At 43.7% G+C, this 19,004-nt stretch overlaps 1 long non-coding RNA gene across 1 annotated transcript in view; it reads right to left on the bottom strand.

Moving 5' to 3' along the window:
* The window catches only part of LOC144827559 (uncharacterized), a 54,979-nt gene extending 50,807 nt beyond the window's left edge, over positions 1 to 4,172 (bottom strand). Inside the window, exon 1 of the long non-coding RNA XR_013610246.1 lies at positions 4,095 to 4,172. This is a non-coding gene — a long non-coding RNA (uncharacterized LOC144827559). The remainder of the gene's footprint in view (positions 1 to 4,094) is intronic.
* Between the last annotated feature and the right edge of the window lie 14,832 nt (positions 4,173 to 19,004).

Genomic DNA, 19,004 nt, shown 5'->3' with positions numbered 1-19,004 from the left:
GGGCCCACTATTTCACAGCCCTGCTCGTAATTCTCTATGGACTTTATTACAGCTTCGCGACCTTCAGAGGGGATGACAGCCTTATTAGTTGGTTCGCTCACTTTATCCCTTTTGCAAAGATTCCACCGTTAGAGGCATGATTTGGGAAGGCTTTACATAATCAACAAGGGTCATACACATTTTGTCTAGAAGTTATCATCTCCAAATGGACTGGCAAACAGACAGACTAAATCAGATCCTTGGACAATATCCATGGTCTTTTTTGATGCTTCATTCCATGAAGTGTGTAAAGTGGATGCCTATTGATTAACTTTAGTATACCAACACCCCCCACACTTCATTAGAGTATTCTCCTTTCTACTGCTCCACTGGCTTTCACCCACATCTTTGGCCATCTGTCTTTTCACTGTTTTCTTCTGTTCAAGCATTACTCAAAGACCTCCACAGATTCCAGGAGTCAGCCCATGTACATTTATGCTCTTCTACAGCTACATGCAAGAAAGCTGCAGACAGAAGACACATTACTAGTCCACTGTTTAATGTAAGAGATAAAGTATGGCTGTCAAAAGACTATCAATTCTAGGGTCACATCCAAAGTTTTCCCCAGATTTATGGGGTGTTGGAAAATGGCCCTCTCTGCAGGGTCTGCCTTCCTTCTCCCCGTTTTGTTTCCGACTTCGTTTTTCCTGGCTTTGGAAATCTGAGCACTTTACCACTGCCAACCAGTGCTAAAGTGTGTATGCTCTCTCCCTAAGACATGGTAACATTGGCTCATACCCAATTCGTATATGTAATGGTTATAAGTCCCCAGTAAATCGAACTACATGTGCACATGGCCTGTAAATTAAATGCTGCTACGCAAACAAATGATGGACGGAATGCTGAATGAATCATACATCCACCCCAGTCAGGGGGTCTGGGTTAAACCCATTGTTCTTTTGCTCACCATGCCACCCCAGTTTAGACCCAGCCATATGCAAATCAGTCTTGAGCCTGTGCCTCATTGGCACAGTCCGGATCGAACTGCCAAGCCAGGTCCTCCCTGGACCAGAAACAAGCATCCCGGGACCGGTTTCCGGGTATGTCATCCTTCATCAGCCAGGCTAGCTTGAATCCAGTGCACAGTGAGCAAGGGACCCACGTCTGGGCATACCCATCCCACGTAGGGCGAAAAATGCTATGCAAACAAATGATGGATGGACTGCTGAATGAATCATACATCCACCCTCAGTCAAGAGATCTGGTTTAAATCCATTGTTCTTTTGCTCACTATGCCACCCCAGTTTAGACCCAGCCATATGCAAATCAGTCTTGACCCTGTGCCTCATGGGAACCGTCCAGACCGAACTGCCATGCCAGGTCCTCCCTTGACCGGAAACAAGCATCCTGGGACCGGTTTCAGGGTATGTCATCCGTCATTAGCCAGGCTAGCTTGAATCCAGTGGCACAGTGAGCAAGGGACCCAAGTCTGGGCATACCCATCCCACATAGGGCGAAAAGTGCTACGCAAACAAATGATGGACGGAATGCTGAATGCATCATACATCCACCCCCATTGAAGAGATCTGGGTTATCATCCATCGTTCTTTTTCTCACCATGCCACCCCAGTTTAGACCCAGCCATATGCAAATCAGTCTTGACTGATTTAATTGGGTGCACCCTGGGGTGACGTTTACGTCCCGGAACACCTTAAAACTTAACTGAATCTTAGTAATTCCATAAATCCTGGTTGCATCCCCCTTGGGTCACTCTCAGTGTTTCCTTATAGGTTCCAAATAATTTCACAAAAAAAGTTTCATTTGAATTATTTCATGAATTTATTCATTCATTCCAAGTTTTATATTATCTCATTTGTTTGCATTCATATATTCATTGCTGAAGCAGACATATGATCATCTCCCATTTATAATTATCTTCAATGCATTTCGAGCATAACATGCTCTTCATCAGGGAGTGTTTTCTGTGAAATTGAAATAAAACGCTTAATGATACAAGATAGAATGTTATATTAGACATCTGCAGTATTTCTTAAGCTATCACAATGTGGTGTTTGTTGAAAATGTGTAAAAAGAATACAGAAACTGCCATTAAGTGCAATAAAGGTGTAATGGTGAAATAAAGCTATAACGAGGTGAAACCGATCGAGGTGCGCTTTAGTTATGTGCATGGACACATGTTCATGCAAATACTCACGGGTTATATTCTTATTAACTGTTTAATCACAAGTGGTTTCTGTAAAAAATGTGACGACATCGATGTATACAATGACGCTACAATAGTATCAACCTTGCTTCTCAAGAGCTTCACCACTTTAAACCACGTGATAACGTTCGCGTCATACAACGCGATCGAGAATCTCTTGAGAAGTATACACAGTCTTCTCATACCGTTCGGGACAAATCTTTTGCCGTAGGACCACTGAAATCGGCCCAGAAGTATGTGGGGCGTCTGAACTTTTCAAGCGCTTTCATAATCAGCGCAAGGTTGATACTATTATAGCGTCATTGTATACGTTCGCGTGTAACCTTTTAAGATTTAAACTTTGTGATTGACACCGCATTTAGCGGTGTGGGTTAATAAAGATGTGTACTGCTTATTGCGTCCAGCACAGGACCCCCCTTTAACGTTCGATGTCGTCACATTTTTTACAGAAACCACTCATGATTAAACAGTTCATAAGGATATACCCGTGAGTATTTGCATGTACATGTGTCCATGCACATAACTAAAGCGCACCTCGATCGGTTTTACCTCGTTATAGCTTTATTTCACCATAATACCTTTATTGCACTTAATGACAGTTTCTGTATTCTTTTTACACATTTTCTACAAACACCACATTGTGATAACTTAAGAAATACTGCAGATGTCTAATATAACATTCTATCTTGTATCATTAAGCGTTTTATTTCAATTTCACAGAAAACACTCCCTGATGAAGAGCATGTTATGCTCGAAATGCATTGGAGATAATTATAAATGGGAGATGATCATATGTCTGCTTCAGCAATGAATATATGAATGCAAACAAATGAGATAATATAAAACTTGGAATGAATGAATAAATTCATGAAATAATTCAAATGAAACTTTTTTGTGAAATTATTTGGAACCTATAAGGAAACACTGAGAGTGCCCCAAGGGGGATGCAACCAGGATTTATGGAAGCACTAAGGTTCAGTTAAGTTTTAAGGCGTTCCGGGACTGAAACGTCACCCCAGGGTGCACCCAATTAGAAAAGAGAACTTTCTGATAATCCTCAATTGCTATACAAATACGGCGGTGCGCAAACCTTTTCTTTATATATTGAAATCCTCTTAAGTAGCCCTCAAACCATGGCTCAGGCCTGACATTGAGAGTCTGTATGTGCAGTTTACACTGCCACTTCGACCTGGCAAGATAAACCTCTTGCCAGGCCTAAACCTTCCCTTTTTTTATACATATGTCACCACTAAGGTAGGCCATGTATGACCTACAGGTATCAGGATCCACAAACCCCAGATGGTCCGTTCAACTAGATTCAGTTGTGGTACAAGGTTACATAGAAGGAACCTTAAGATGGCGGCCACCAGATGTACTACATGATCATTCTAATTTGGTATATCTTTCCCTGTCCTTCAGAAAGTTCAGAGAGCTTAGGAAAATAACTTTGAGCGTGTGCTGGGCTTCAAAAGGCACAGCTCACTAAAGGTTGGCACCTGGAAGCATCTGTTGATGTCATTGTGTGTTTTTCTTTAGAAGTTTAGTCAAGAACCAGCGCTCCTCCTTTGGTAGATGCAGCGTTTCGTGTACGTCAGTTAGGATCGCGACACATGTTTCAGAGCCGCTGAGGCTCAAAGCAGCATCTGGGTATTTGTAAAGACTCGTGAACAACAGCCAGTGAACAGAGACATTTGAGTAGTAATTAGTGTCTCTATTATATGTCAGCTTCTTTACCGTTTAAGGTAGTGTCTCAACTGCTCAAGCAATCAAAGACAACAGTGGTATTGAGAAACTGGTCTGCTCTTGACAGAGAAGAGAGTATTCATGAGGAGAAAACTAAACGGCAACTACATAAGGAAAAAAATTAATACATTAGAAAACTTGTACTCACCAGTTACTGCGCTAGAGTTGAAATGAAGCTCCCTTGCTATTAACCCAGTCAGAAGTTCTTAGCCATGCAAGTATTCCTATAAGAAAAGGAACAAAATGGTATTATTAATTGCAAGAACTAAGGGGCTGATGAAGATGTTGGTTTGGCCGACTCCAAAGACCCATCGGACCAATCGATATCTGCCACTGCGGTCCGAATGCCGCATTATGATGCAGCGGCTGAAGGCATCAGGCAGACGGACCATCTGCGGTGCTTCCGATGGGCTCAAGGAGCCCGATGGTATGTCGGAAAGACACCATAATCCCCTAATGACGGTGGTTCTGCTGTCAGGATTATGATTGCAAAAAACACAGGTTGATGGACAGAATGTAGAACAATGTCATACATTCACCCCAGTACAAGGATCTGGGCCTAAATCCATCGTTTTTTTGCACTCCACACCACTCTGGGTTAGACACTGGCTATATGCAAATCAGCTCTGACCCTGTGCCTCATGGGAACAGTCCAGTCCGAACTACCAAGCCATGTCTTTCCCAGACGGGAATCAAGCATCCAAGGACCGGTTTCTGGCTATCAGCCTTCATCAGCCTGGACAGCTTGACTCCAGTGGTGAGGAGAGCCTGGGACTCACGTCTGAGCATACCCAGCCCACTCGGGGTGAAAATTGCAAAAAACACAGGTTGATGGACAGAATGTAGAACAATGTCATACATTCACCCCAGTACAAGGATCTGGGCCTAAATCCATCGTTTTTTTGCACTCCACACCACCCTGGGGTAGACACTGGCTATATGCAAATCAGCTCTGACCCTGTGCCTCATGGGAACAGTCCAGTCCGAACTACCAAGCCATGTCTTTCCCAGACCGGAATCAAGCATCCAAGGACCGGTTTCTGGCTATCAGCCTTCATCAGCCTGGATAGCTTGACTCCAGTGGTGTGGAGAGCCTGGGACTCACGTCTGAGCATACCCAGCCCACTCGGGGTGAAAATTGCAAAAAACACAGGTTGATGGACAGAATGTAGAGCAATGTCATACATTCACCCCAGTACAAGGATCCGGGCCTAAATCCATCGTTTTTTTGCACTTCACACCACCCTGGGTTAGACACTGGCTATATGCAAATCAGCTCTGACCCTGTGCCTCATGGGAACAGTCCAGTCCGAACTACCAAGCCATGTCTTTCCCAGACCGGAATCAAGCATCCAAGGACCGGTTTCTGCCTATCAGCCTTCATCAGCCTGGATAGCTTGACTCCAGTGGTGTGGAGAGCCTGGGACTCACGTCTGAGCATACCCAGCCCACTCGGGGTGAAAATTGCAAAAAACACAGTTGATGGACAGAATGTAGAACAGTGTCATACATTCATCCGACCGGAATCAAGCATCCAAGGACTCAACTGTGTTTTTTGCTATCCAGGCTGATGAAGGCTGAAAGCCTGAAACCGGTCCTTGGATGCTTGATTCCGGTCTGGGAAAGACATGGCTTGGTAGTTCGGACTGGACTGTTCCCATGAGGCACAGGGTCAGAGCTGATTTGCATTTAGCCAGTGTCTAACCCAGGGTTGTGTGGAGTGCAAAAAAACGACGGATTTAGGCCCAGATCCTTGTACTGGGATGAATGTATGACATTGTTCTACATTCTGTCCATCAACTGTCTTTTTTGCAATTTTCACCCCGAGTGAGCTGGGTATGCTCAGACATGAGTCCCAGGCTCTCCACACCACTGGAGTCAAGCTATCCAGGCTGATGAAGGCTGATAGCCAGAAACCGGTCCTTGGATGCTTGATTCCGGTCTGGGAAAGACATGGCTTGGTAGTTCGGACTGGACTGTTCCCATGAGGCACAGGGTCAGAGCTGATTTGCATATAGCCAGTGTCTAACCCAGGGTGGTGTGGAGTGCAAAAAAAACGATGGATTTAGACCCAGATCCTTGTACTGGGATGAATGTATGACATTGTTCTACATTGTGTCCATCAACTGTGTTTTTTGCAATTTTCACCCCAAGTGGGCTGGGTATGCTCAGACGTGAGTCCCAGGCTCTCCACACCACTGGAGTCAAGCTATCCAGGCTGATGAAGGCTGATAGCCAGAAACCGGTCCTTGGATGCTTGATTCCGGTCTGGGAAAGACATGGCTTGGTAGTTCGGACTGGACTGTTCCCATGAGGCACAGGGTCAGAGCTGATTTGCATATAGCCAGTGTCTAACCCAGGGTGGTGTGGAGTGCAAAAAACGACGGATTTAGGCCCAGATCCTTGTACTGGGATGAATGTATGACATTGTTCTACATTCTGTCCATCAACTGTGTTTTTTGCAATTTTCACCCCGAGTGGGCTGGGTATGCTCAGACATGAGTCCCAGGCTCTCCACACCACTGGAGTCAAGCTATCCAGGTTGATGAAGGCTGATAGCCAGAAACCGGTCCTTGGATGCTTGATTCCGGTCTGGGAAAGACATGGCTTGGTAGTTCAGACTGGACTGTTCCCATGAGGCACAGAGTCAGAGCTGATTTGCATATAGCCAGTTTCTAACCCAGGGGGGGTGGAGTGCAAAAAACGATGTGGTTAGGTCCAGATCCTTGTACTAAGATGAATGTATGACATTGTTCTACATTCTGTCCATCAACTGTGTTTTTTTTAATTTTCACCCCGAGTGGGCTGGGTATTCTCAGACGTGAGTCCCAGGCTCTCCACACCACTGGAGTCAAGCTATCCAGGCTGATGTAGGCTGATAGCCAGAAACCGGTCCTTGGATGCTTGATTCCGGTCTGGGAAAGACATGGCTTGGTAGTTCTGACTGGACTGTTCCCATGAGGCACAGGGTCAGAGCTTATTTGCATATAGCCAGTGTCTAACCCAGGGTGGTGTGGAGTGCAAAAAACGATGGATTTAGGCCCAGATCCTTGTTCTGGGATGAATGTATGACACTGTTCTACATTCTGTCCATCAACTGTGTTTTTTGCAATTTTCACCCCGAGTGGGCTGGGTATGCTCAGACGTGAGTCCCAGGCTCTCCACACCACTGGAGTCAAGCTATCCAGGCTGATGAAGGCTGATAGGCAGAAACCGGTCCTTGGATGCTTGATTCCGGTCTGGGAAAGACATGGCTTGGTAGTTCGGACTGGACTGTTCCCATGAGGCACAGGGTCAGAGCTGATTTGCATATAGCCAGTGTCTAACCCAGGGTGGTGTGGAGTGCAAAAAAACAATGGATTTAGGCCCAGATCCTTGTACTGGGATGAATGTATGACATTGTTCTACATTCTGTCCATCAACTGTGTTTTTTGCAATTTTCACCCCGAGTGGGCTGGGTATGCTCAGACGTGAGTCCCAGGCTCTCCACACCACTGGAGTCAAGCTATCCAGGCTGATGAAGGCTGATAGCCAGAAACCGGTCCTTGGATGCTTGATTCCGGTCTGGGAAAGACATGGCTTGGTAGTTCGGACTGGACTGTTCCCATGAGGCACAGGGTCAGAGCTGATTTGCATATAGCCAGTGTCTAACCCAGGGTGGTGTGGAGTGCAAAAAAACGATGGATTTAGGCCCAGATCCTTGTACTGGGATGAATGTATGACATTGTTCTACATTCTGTCCATCAACTGTGTTTTTTGCAATTTTCACCCCGAGTGGGCTGGGTATGCTCAGACGTGAGTCCCAGGCTCTCCACACCACTGGAGTCGAGCTATCCAGGCTGATGAAGGCTGATAGCCAGAAACCGGTCCTTGGATGCTTGAGAAAGACATGGCTTGGTAGTTCGGACTGGACTGTTCCCATGAGGCACAGGGTCAGAGCTGATTTGCATATAGCCAGTGTCTAACCCAGGGTGGTGTGGAGTGCAAAAAACGATGGATTTAGGCCCAGATCCTTGTACTGGGATGAATGTATGACATTGTTCTACATTCTGTCCATCAACTGTGTTTTTTGCAATTTTCACCCCGAGTGGGCTGGGTATGCTCAGACGTGAGTCCCAGGCTCTCCACACCACTGGAGTCAAGCTATCAAGGCTGATGAAGGCTGATAGCCAGAAACCGGTCCTTGGATGCTTGATTCTGGTCTGGGAAAGACATGGCTTGGTAGTTCGGACTGGACTGTTCCCATGAGGCACAGGGTCAGAGCTGATTTGCATATAGCCAGTGTCTAACCCAGGGTGGTGTGAAGTGCAAAAAAACGATGGATTTAGGCCCAGATCCTTGTACTGGGATGAATGTATGACATTGTTCTACATTCTGTCCATCAACTGTGTTTTTTGCAATTGTCAGGATTATGATGACAGTTTCCAACAGCCTTTCCATGTCGGCCTTTCCGATATGGAAGGGCTGTTGAAAAATGACTTTCCTCCTCTGGCCTGGCGCTATAGGTCCTGGGGGGCACTAAACATCCCTGCACTGTGCAGGGATGTTTACAAACATCCATTTCACTATGGCAGCTTGTGCTACAGGCCTTTTCCACCTGCCTCACAAGCTGCCATAATGAAATGATGTTTCCAACCACCTGCCCTTCCAAATTGCGAGGTCGGAACCGCCGACCTATGGTTAGGCGTTCTGCCCAACATCATAATCAGGGCCTAAATGTTGAACAATATGTACATGTGCATATAGATGTATTATAAATATCTCCTTAATACATCAAGAAGTTGAACAATATAGTTGAAATATACAATTGCAAACGGAGCATTTCCCCGAGAAAGAGTTATCAGAATGAAAATTCATATAACATAAATTTAATAGAAGAGAAGCTTAGGTCATTATCTTATAGGGTATGTAGATGTCAAGTTAATGTAAGATTGCTACAACAAGTTTCATATATATATATATATATATATATATATATATATATATATATATATATATATTGGCAATAGTTAGAAATGTACAGGTTAATTAATAACATTGTTTATTTGCAGTTCTACTCCACAATAGTGCAACACAAGAAGGGGACGTAGAAGAACATATAAAATAAGAACAAGGCAGTCTCTTCTTATCTCTCCTCATTCTCTTTCCCCCCCTTGGAGTACTTCTAGTTTCTAGGAATTATTCTTTGGAGGCTGGAAGGGTTCTGGGGAAGGCATTGGGATTTAGTCGCCAATTCTGCTCCTGTGAAACTATTGAGAACCACAAATAATTATCCTGACAACTGACTGATTACTTAAAAGGAAGGACGTACTTTTAATTTTTACATGTCTTGCTAGTGAAAAACTCCCAATTTTGTTTTTCACTACTGCAAGGCCTTTCTCTGCCATAGGATAACATTGAGATTTCCTTATTACATCTTTTAAGCGTAATTCCCATTTTTAAAGACATAGACTATTCACATTTGATGTCTCTGGACTCACAGTTTAAAATCACAGTTGATGGTGAAGTTAGATTTTAAGTTGCCAGTCTGAAAATGCCACTTTTACAAAGATAGAGTTTTCTTACTTTGGCCATTCTGTGCCTACTGCCTGTCTCGGGATACACATCTGTGGTGGGTGACAGCTGGGCTTTGTGCATTCCCTCTAGACCGTCTCACACAAAGGGAGCTTAGGTGTGACTGATGGGCCATCTACATCCTGATGGACCATCCTGGGCAGGATAGGAGGAAGGGGCTGACACAACTGAATAGGCTGTGTCTTGTCCCCACACAAAGGGCTGCATACCCCCTGTAGTGAGTAGGGAGCCAGGGTAGGAAGGGAGAACTTCTGTGCACTTCAAATCTTTCTTTGAAGTCTCCCCCACTTCAAAAGCACAACTGTATATAAGTACTGGGCCTCTGACCCATGACTTCAGTACACTTCTGGACCTGTGACCACTCTTCAAGGAAGAAGAACTGCTGTGCTGCTGGAAGGACTGCCAGTCTGCAAGACTTCTGCATTGCTGGACTCTTGCATTGCTGAGCTGCCCTGCTGCCTGATGTCCTCCTATTTGAACCCAGAGTGACTCAAAGGGCTTACTGGCTTGCCTCCTATTCTAAGTCTCAGAGAAAAACAAAGACTTCAACTCATCCGGCCACAGCACCTTGTCTTTTGTGCGCTGCAAATCTTGACCTGCCAAGTGGTGTCAATCAAGTCTTGGGCCCTTGGAAGTGGGTATAAAGTGCTGCTTCAACCAGGACCCACGCATCCTTATCAGAACCTGCGAGTTTTTGCGTGGAGCGGACCTGGTGCAGAGCCTTCAGAACCAATGCATCACCTTCAGAATCAATGCATCACCTATTGCGAGAACAGCAGCTGCGCATTGCATTCGGAACTAACGCATTGACGCAGTTGTGTGGAGAAAATCGATGCATCTTGTCCACTGTGTGGCTGGACACCAACGCATCTTTTCGGCTGCATCTCACATCTTTGTCGATAACGACACATCCCAGATCAAGGTACTTTGGTTCAGCAGGACAGAGTAGGCCCCTGTATCTGGCCTGCGCTCCATTGCGGTAGGCCTGAGCCTTTGACTTTTCCCTGGCCTACCACGACCTAACAACCCATTTGAGCGCTTATTGCTTCTAAGCGCTATTTTACATTTATTCTTTACTTTATACATTGCCTTTTCAGTTAAGCATAACTGCTCTGTGCCAAGCTACTAGTGGGGGAGCACAAGTTAATTTAGGGTGTGTATCTGACTTACACTAACTAAGAATGTGGTTCCTGCTAGGGCAGGGTGTACACTTCTGCCAACCAGAAACTCAATTTCTAACATGGATTCATTTCCCATTACTAGGATGGTGGGACAGTAGCCACTAGAGATAAAACTATCGTAGTATTGGAGAATATATCCGCAATTCATATCTTGAGGCTAAAAAAAGCTGTCTCTTCTACTTCGGTTACCTTGCTTCCTAATTTAGTAGATGAAACAACGGGTGTATTAATTAGAAGAGATCCTGGATTCTCTGTAAACTAGGGTCAACTGCAGTACTCAGAATCGTGGCAGTGTATGACATATCTGATATGTCAGCCAGTTGCTTTTGTTCATGCGCCAGGACTGGTAAGAAGAACGTTCCATAAAAAGTTATCTGGCACACCCAAAATGAATCGGAGGTGGAGGCTTGGCAAGGGGGAGAAAGGGGAGCTTTGTACTGTCAGATCTCCAAGAGAAATATGCAGAAATGGCCTATGCAACAGCTCACAATGGAGAAGATGACAGACCGGACAATGAGAACTACAAGCACGTAGAACAGGCACTACAAGGGCATTATTAAACATATGCTTTCCCCCGCTGCTACAGAGCTGGTAGGAATCAGCAGCACTTCCAGTTCTCAATAGGCAGAGCCCTATAAAGACTCCTTTGACCTGGAGAGGTCTAGCAACAACATTTGTTACAGCTATCTCACTTTAGTATCAGTATGAACCCAACTTCGCTCTCACACTTTTGATTTTCCTTCTCAGTTTCCCTTGGTCGCTCCTGGTGCTCTACTTCATTGACTTTACCTCCAGTGTTTTCTCCTGTGCTCCCTAACTCTGTGTCTTAGCTCATGTGGTCCTGGTTTTGAATTCAGCAAAACTCCGCCTCACTGGTACGTACAAGTGTATCATTCTTTGGTTCTCTAGCACATTTACAGGTTTACATGGGGTCTAGTTACAGTGAGGCTCCAATAGGTAAGAAATTGTGCCTTGTGTCATTATTGTTATATAATTCCTTTTTCATCAGATGACATACATATTGCCTTCCTCTCTGGGTTCTAACAGATATGTTGTACATCACATGTGTGAACCTGTGCTTCCTATAATTCTGAGAGTCCAGTCCCCGTCTACCAACCATCATGCTGGCATGAGTGGTCCCTTTCTCTCTCCTGCCTAACCCATTTTCATTCATCCTAGCTTTCCTTCAATGGCCTGCAGTCTCTATATAGGAAGTGTCTTAACTTGTCAGGGGAAAGGTTGTTAAAATAGGCATCCTGTACCCGGGCCGCAAAAGTGTGAGGCTGACCCTACACACTGAGGCAAGAGGAGCAGTGTCTGTAACTATGGGGTGGGCCGGGAGCCCACAGCTAGGAGAGGGGTTTCTATCTTTCTTTTTCCCTCATTGGGGAATTCTGTACTCTGTCCCTGTTGACGGTGAGGATCTATGTGCAAGTCCTGGCACATAGAGTGGGTGGACGCAAATAGATCATATGTTATGCTATTAGTGTCCACGGGAGGGGGGGATTGTTTATGGCCAATGTTATGGTCACCAAGTTGCGAATGTTGTTATATGGCTGGCAAGACACATGACCATTTTCCTGGGAGGAGAGAGCATGATATAACAGTCACCAGTAGATCATGAGTAGCACCTATAAATTGTTGACCTGGAATGTCAGGGGTCTGGGCATTACAGAGTGCTGTCATTTCTAAAACGACATAATATAAAGATTGCACTCCTACAAGAAACCCACTTACATGACTGTATCACTCCTCGTACACCACCTACGCCTGGGATCCCATTCTCAGTGACCTACACATGGGCAGACATAGCAGGCATATATTTACTATTGCAGGGCTCCCTCTACGGTAAATAAATCACCCTTGTAAATACCTACGCCCCCAATAATGATGACCCAACATTCTTCCAGGTGATCCAAGACTTGCTAATTCAGGACACCGAGACCCCAATTTTCTGGATGGGGGATTTCAATTGTATCCTGGATGGAGATTTAGACTGGTCGCCCCCTAAGCATAATACTAAACCACTTATGACAGCCAATCTGCAGAACGTAATGACCAATCTGGAACTAACGGACCTATGGAGGCAGAATTACCCGTCACAGTGGAGGTACACATGACACTCTGCAAAACACAATACATACAGTATATTAGATAGAATACTGTGTTCAGATCGCATCCAAGACTAGGTGGTAGTAACTCAGTTGGACTATGAACAATGAGATTCCGCTGCACTCCTTAAGTTAACCAAAATTTTCAAATGGGTATATACGAAGAAAGTAAAGTCTCTTAGGGTGCTCAGGGTGATGCTCCTACTGTCCAAGGAGAGCAGAACGTATAATGCCTAAAAGAACCCTGTGAGCACAGGGTGGTTGACCTGAGCACACCTGTGTGCTTTGAATGAGCAAATGTAATTCGAAGGTTGATGTTCAAGAAAAGTTTTATTCACTTTTTTTATACGTTAATTTGTATCATGATTCTGTTTCAGAACAGTTTTTCCAATGAAAATTCAAATCATAAGCGAATGTTCAAACGGTGAATACAGATATATCCAAAGTATTCAAATTCCATGTGGTAATCCCATACATAACTCCTCACCCCGATGCATTTCGAGCCTAGGGGCTCTTCGTCAGGGGGTACACTGTAAGTAAAGTAAAGGAAGGTAATATCAGTATGGAGCTGGATCTGTGTGAGAGCTAGCAATAGTGACAATCAGAGCTGTAAATATATCCAACATGCAAATTGCTTTTAGTCACCTACTGAGTACAAGGAGAGGCCGTGCGCGTGCATTTAAAAACAAGCCTGAAGGGCTCAACTTAAGAGTAAAAGGTTCCCTGAGTTTAAACGTGAGGGGTGACGAGAGATTTCATTACCAAAAAGAAAATAAAGTGCATAGATTGAGTGGATGAACCCGCATGCTCCACAGTGAACTATGTCGTGCGCATTTGTACAATGCTGTTCAATCGCACTTACCGAGGGTTAGAAGAGTGGGAAAGCCATGCATCACAGAAAAGCCGTTTGTGAAGTTCACTCGTGAAAAACGCCGACAGACGTACGTGAAAGTGTGCGCGAAGCCGCAATGGCGTTTAATGAAACCGGCCAGTGCAATAGAAAACGGGCTGCGAGCGAGTCAGGAACGGTAAACACAAACAAGGGACTAAACGGGGATACACACCTCGGGAAAGTAAAATGAATAGGTAAACAGTGTGGAGGGGATAAAAGAAAAAGCTCAAAAAGATAAGTGAGAGCTGTACATTGAAAAACGCGAGGGAGAGTGAGGTTCAGGATATCAAGAAGGTCAAAAGAAGCAAAAGATGTGGAACACAGAAAATGTAATATAAGGTGACTGAATGCTAATCATCAAATAGGTAATCAGAACATATACAAAAAGGTTGATAAACCAGCAGACAAATACAGTTCAAAGGGTAATATGTGATGTTACAGGAAGCTGCTAAATTCCAGGCGCTCGTTGAGACCATGTGGCACAGTCGTTCCCAGTTTGAAAATCCAAAATAGTTCCCTTTGCAATAGGAATTTTTTAGGATCAAGGCCCTCCGGTTTGTTTACAGTTTCAAGGACCAAAAAACGAATCTGACTGTTCGTGTGATTTTGTTGAGTGAAATGTGCTGACACGCAGGACTTCAAGTTTTTATTCCTAATGTTGCTTCTGTGTTCATTAAGGCGTGTTTTTATCTTACGCTCTGTTTTGCCTACGTAAGGTAGACCACAAGGACATTTTAAGAGACATACCACATTGGTGGAATCGCAAGTAGCATTGGTTCTCAGAGGTATCAATTTGCCCGAACTCGGATGATTGACATTGGTTCCTGGTATGATGTTGTGGCAATTTTGACAGTTGTGGCATGGAATAGTTCCTTTGTATGTTGTGGATTCCTTTCTCTGTGGTTTGATGTATGACCGTAGGTTTCTAGATCTTTGATAAGCAAATATAGGCATGTCATTGAAAATCTTGTTGAAATCTGGTTCTAATTGTAACAGTTGCCAATGGTTTTTAATGGTTTTTTTGATCAAGTGACTTTTAGTGGAGAATTTGGAAACAAACACATTGGGTTGCGTATTCGATTTTGCTCTTTCCTTGGGTTGCAACAATGTAGAACGAACAGTAGATGTGACACGTTGGTAAGCAGTGTTGATGATCCTCTGGGGATAGCCTCTTTTTGTGAACTTTTTCATGATGGTAGAACTGTCCTGTACAAATGCCTCTTCAGTGGAAGCTATTCGTTTTGCTCTGAGGAGCTGTGAATACGGTAAATGTGTTTTGAGACTGGATTGGTGGAAACTAGAATAGTGTAAATAGTTATTGCGATCCGTAGGCTTGATGTGCATTGATGTTTCCAGTTTGTAGTCTTTGTTGGTAATGTTGACATCCAGAAAAGTTATGTTGGAACTGTTGTATTGGTGGGTGAATTGAATTCTTTCATCGATGTTGTTCAAATCAGAAATGGCAAATAGTAGTTGTTCCTCTGTGCCTGTCCAGATTAGGAAGATATCGTCAATGTAACGATAGTAAGTTTGCAAGTGATTTTTCCAATGTGGGACTGAAAGGATATGTTCATTTTCAAAATCCTGCATAAACAGGTTAGCATATGCCGGAGCGGCACAATTGCCCATGGCTACTCCGGATAATTGGCTGTAGAATTTGTTGTTGTATCTGAAGTAGCTGTGCATCAAGGTGAATTCAATCAATTCCATTAGAAAAATTTGCAAATTTTGTGGTTTGTCTGATTGTAACAGTGCCGCTTCTGTTGCTTGTATTCCTAGATTATGAGGGATGGAGGTGTAAAGAGAATTTACATCAATGGTACATAACAAGATGGGTTTGTGAGGATCAATGGTTATCTGGCTGAGTTTAGCTAGAAAATCTGTAATGTCTTGTAGAAAACTGGTCATGGATTTAACAGATGGTTGTAAGTGACGGTCGATATAAGTTCCAACTGGTTCATGAATGGAATTGATGGTGCTGACAATGGGTCTGAATGGTGGTCGTGTGAGATGCTTATGAACTTTGGGAATCATGTACAAGTATGGAACACTGGGATGGTTCTTGATAAGGTAGCTGCGGTCTCTGGTCGTGATGGTTCCATTGGTTACAGATTTGTCAACGATTGTCTGAAGAATAGCAGCATACTCCTTAGTTGGGTCTGATGGAATTTCCATGTAAGTGTTGGTCTCTGCAAGATGTTTCTGTACGCTATCAAGGTAGAATTGGCTATCCATAATTACTAAGGATCCTCCCTTGTCCGCGGGGCAGATCGTGATGTTGTCGTTGGTAGCTAATTGTTTTAATGCCATTTTCTCTTGATTGTTCAAATTTTGTTTCTGTCTTGTGGGTAATTTGCGAATTTTGTCTAGATCTTTTTGTACCAAGGTTTCGAATAAATCCAAAGTTTTATGGCTCACTGGGGCCATGAAAGTGCTTTTGGGACGTAAATCTAAAGATGTATGTTCTTCTGTACTGGAAGGAGTAGGACAAATATTGGAGAAGAAGTGTCTTAGTCGCAAATTCCGCATGAATTTAAACAAACTGGTCTGAATTTCAAGATCATTCAAATTGTAGGTGGGGACAAACCACAGAGAAAGGAATCCACAACAAACAAAGGAACTATTCCATGCCACAACTGTCAAAATTGCCACAACATCATACCAGGAACCAATGTCAATCATCCGAGTTCGGGCAAATTGATACCTCTGAGAACCAATGCTACTTGCGATTCCACCAATGTGGTATATCTCTTAAAATGTCCTTGTGGTCTACCTTACGTAGGCAAAACAGAGCGTAAGATAAAAACACGCCTTAATGAACACAGAAGCAACATTAGGAATAAAAACTTGAAGTCCTGCGTGTCAGCACATTTCACTCAACAAAATCACACGAACAGTCAGATTCGTTTTTTGGTCCTTGAAACTGTAAACAAACCGGAGGGCCTTGATCCTAAAAAATTCCTATTGCAAAGGGAACTATTTTGGATTTTCAAACTGGGAACGACTGTGCCACATGGTCTCAACGAGCGCCTGGAATTTAGCAGCTTCCTGTAACATCACATATTACCCTTTGAACTGTATTTGTCTGCTGGTTTATCAACCTTTTTGTATATGTTCTGATTACCTATTTGATGATTAGCATTCAGTCACCTTATATTACATTTTCTGTGTTCCACATCTTTTGCTTCTTTTGACCTTCTTGATATCCTGAACCTCACTTTCCCTCGCGTTTTTCAATGTACAGCTCTCACTTATCTTTTTGAGCTTTTTCTTTTATCCCCTCCACACTGTTTACCTATTCATTTTACTTTCCCGAGGTGTGTATTCTCGTTTAGTCCCTTGTTTGTGTTTACCGTTCCTGACTCGCTCGCAGCCCGTTTTCTATTGCACTGACCGGTTTCATTAAACGCCATTGCGGCTTCGCGCACACTTTCACGTACGTCTGTCGGCGTTTTTCACGAGTGAACTTCACAAACGGCTTTTCTGTGATGCATGGCTTTCCCACTCTTCTAACCCTCGGTAAGTGCGATTGAACAGCATTGTACAAATGCGCACGACATAGTTCACTGTGGAGCATGCGGGTTCATCCACTCAATCTATGCACTTTATTTTCTTTTTGGTAATGAAATCTCTCGTCACCCCTCACGTTTAAACTCAGGGAACCTTTTACTCTTAAGTTGAGCCCTTCAGGCTCGTTTTTAAATGCACGCGCACGGCCTCTCCTTGTACTCAGTAGGTGACTAAAAGCAATTTGCATGTTGGATATATTTACAGCTCTGATTGTCACTATTGCTAGCTCTCACACAGATCCAGCTCCATACTGATATTACCTTCCTTTACTTTACTTACAGTGTACCCCCTGACGAAGAGCCCCTAGGCTCGAAATGCATCGGGGTGAGGAGTTATGTATGGGATTACCACATGGAATTTGAATACTTTGGATATATCTGTATTCACTGTTTGAACATTCGCTTATGATTTGAATTTTCATTGGAAAAACTGTTCTGAAACAGAATCATGATACAAATTAACGTATAAAAAAAGTGAATAAAACTTTTCTTGAACATCAACCTTCGAATTACATTTGCTCATTCAAAGCACACAGGTGTGCTCAGGTCAACCACCCTGTGCTCACAGGGTTCTTTTAGGCATTATACGTTCTGCTCTCCTTGGACAGTAGGAGCATCACCCTGAGCACCCTAAGAGACTTTACTTTCTTCGTATATACCCATTTGAAAATTTTGGTTAACTTAAGGAGTGCAGCGGAATCTCATTGTTCATAGTTCAGCCTTTTCTGTCCAATCCGCTTTCGCACCCACTCACTAAAAATTATGTCGTATGCGGACATTGCAAATTTGACATCAAACAAAGCTGATACTTTCGAATTCACAACAGATGATACGGAACGGATCTACACTTTAATCCAGGAACCGGAATGTGTGAGCTCTAGTACTGGATCTACACAGTCCAACATTCGTCAATTACTCTATGCAGCAAAAAGGGAGATCAACCAGCGTCTACACGCTAGCACACTGATTCGCTATCACAAAGTGTCAAGAATACCAAGGGGTCTACGCATTCCTTTAAAATCCACATTGTGTAAGAATAACAGTAAATTCACTGAAAGATGGTATGGGATACTAAATAAATGTTCACTTGACTTGATCTTATTGATCGTAGAAGAACTCTCAAAAATGTTAGATGACCTCACTACTGAAGTAACACAGCTAAAACAGGAACTCAGCTCCAAACTTACTGGTGAAGAACTCAAACAAACTCTAGAAGACATAAACATTCAATTGGAGAAATACACTAAAGAAATAAATGAACCCAAACTGCGTAAGTTTAAACGGGACACCGTTGATTACAAACTGGGGGAGGTGTACAACTGGGCGGAGATCTACGCAGCTAGACGACAACAAAGGACTCAACAAAACAAATCTACAGAAGGAGAGACCTCTTCTTCAGATGATTCTAGCCGCTATCGACAACCGAGACCACCATTTCGTACAGCTTCACATCAACAATGAGGCCCCTCGGCGAGTACTCAACCGCAGAGCGCTGCATCAACAAGTCAAACCACTACACAAAGTACTGGGCCGGTTCCTTTTTTAGGGGTAGGCACAGACGCAGCCGGAGATCCCGGAGAACACAGTACAACAGAACAACAACGTTCGATAGCCCAGTCAACGAGGAGCCACAGAATTTGATAATAAACATTTCTAACACGACAATCTCCTCTACTCAAAACAACGTTTTACAAAAAGGGATCTCTTTTGTCCCCACCTACAATTTGAATG

Source organism: Lissotriton helveticus, chromosome 4_1, assembly GCF_964261635.1.
Source record: "Lissotriton helveticus chromosome 4_1, aLisHel1.1, whole genome shotgun sequence".
Lineage (NCBI taxonomy): Eukaryota > Metazoa > Chordata > Amphibia > Caudata > Salamandridae > Lissotriton > Lissotriton helveticus.
The sequence above is the reverse complement of the archived record's forward strand: the minus strand, read 5'-3'. Positions and strand labels throughout refer to the sequence as shown.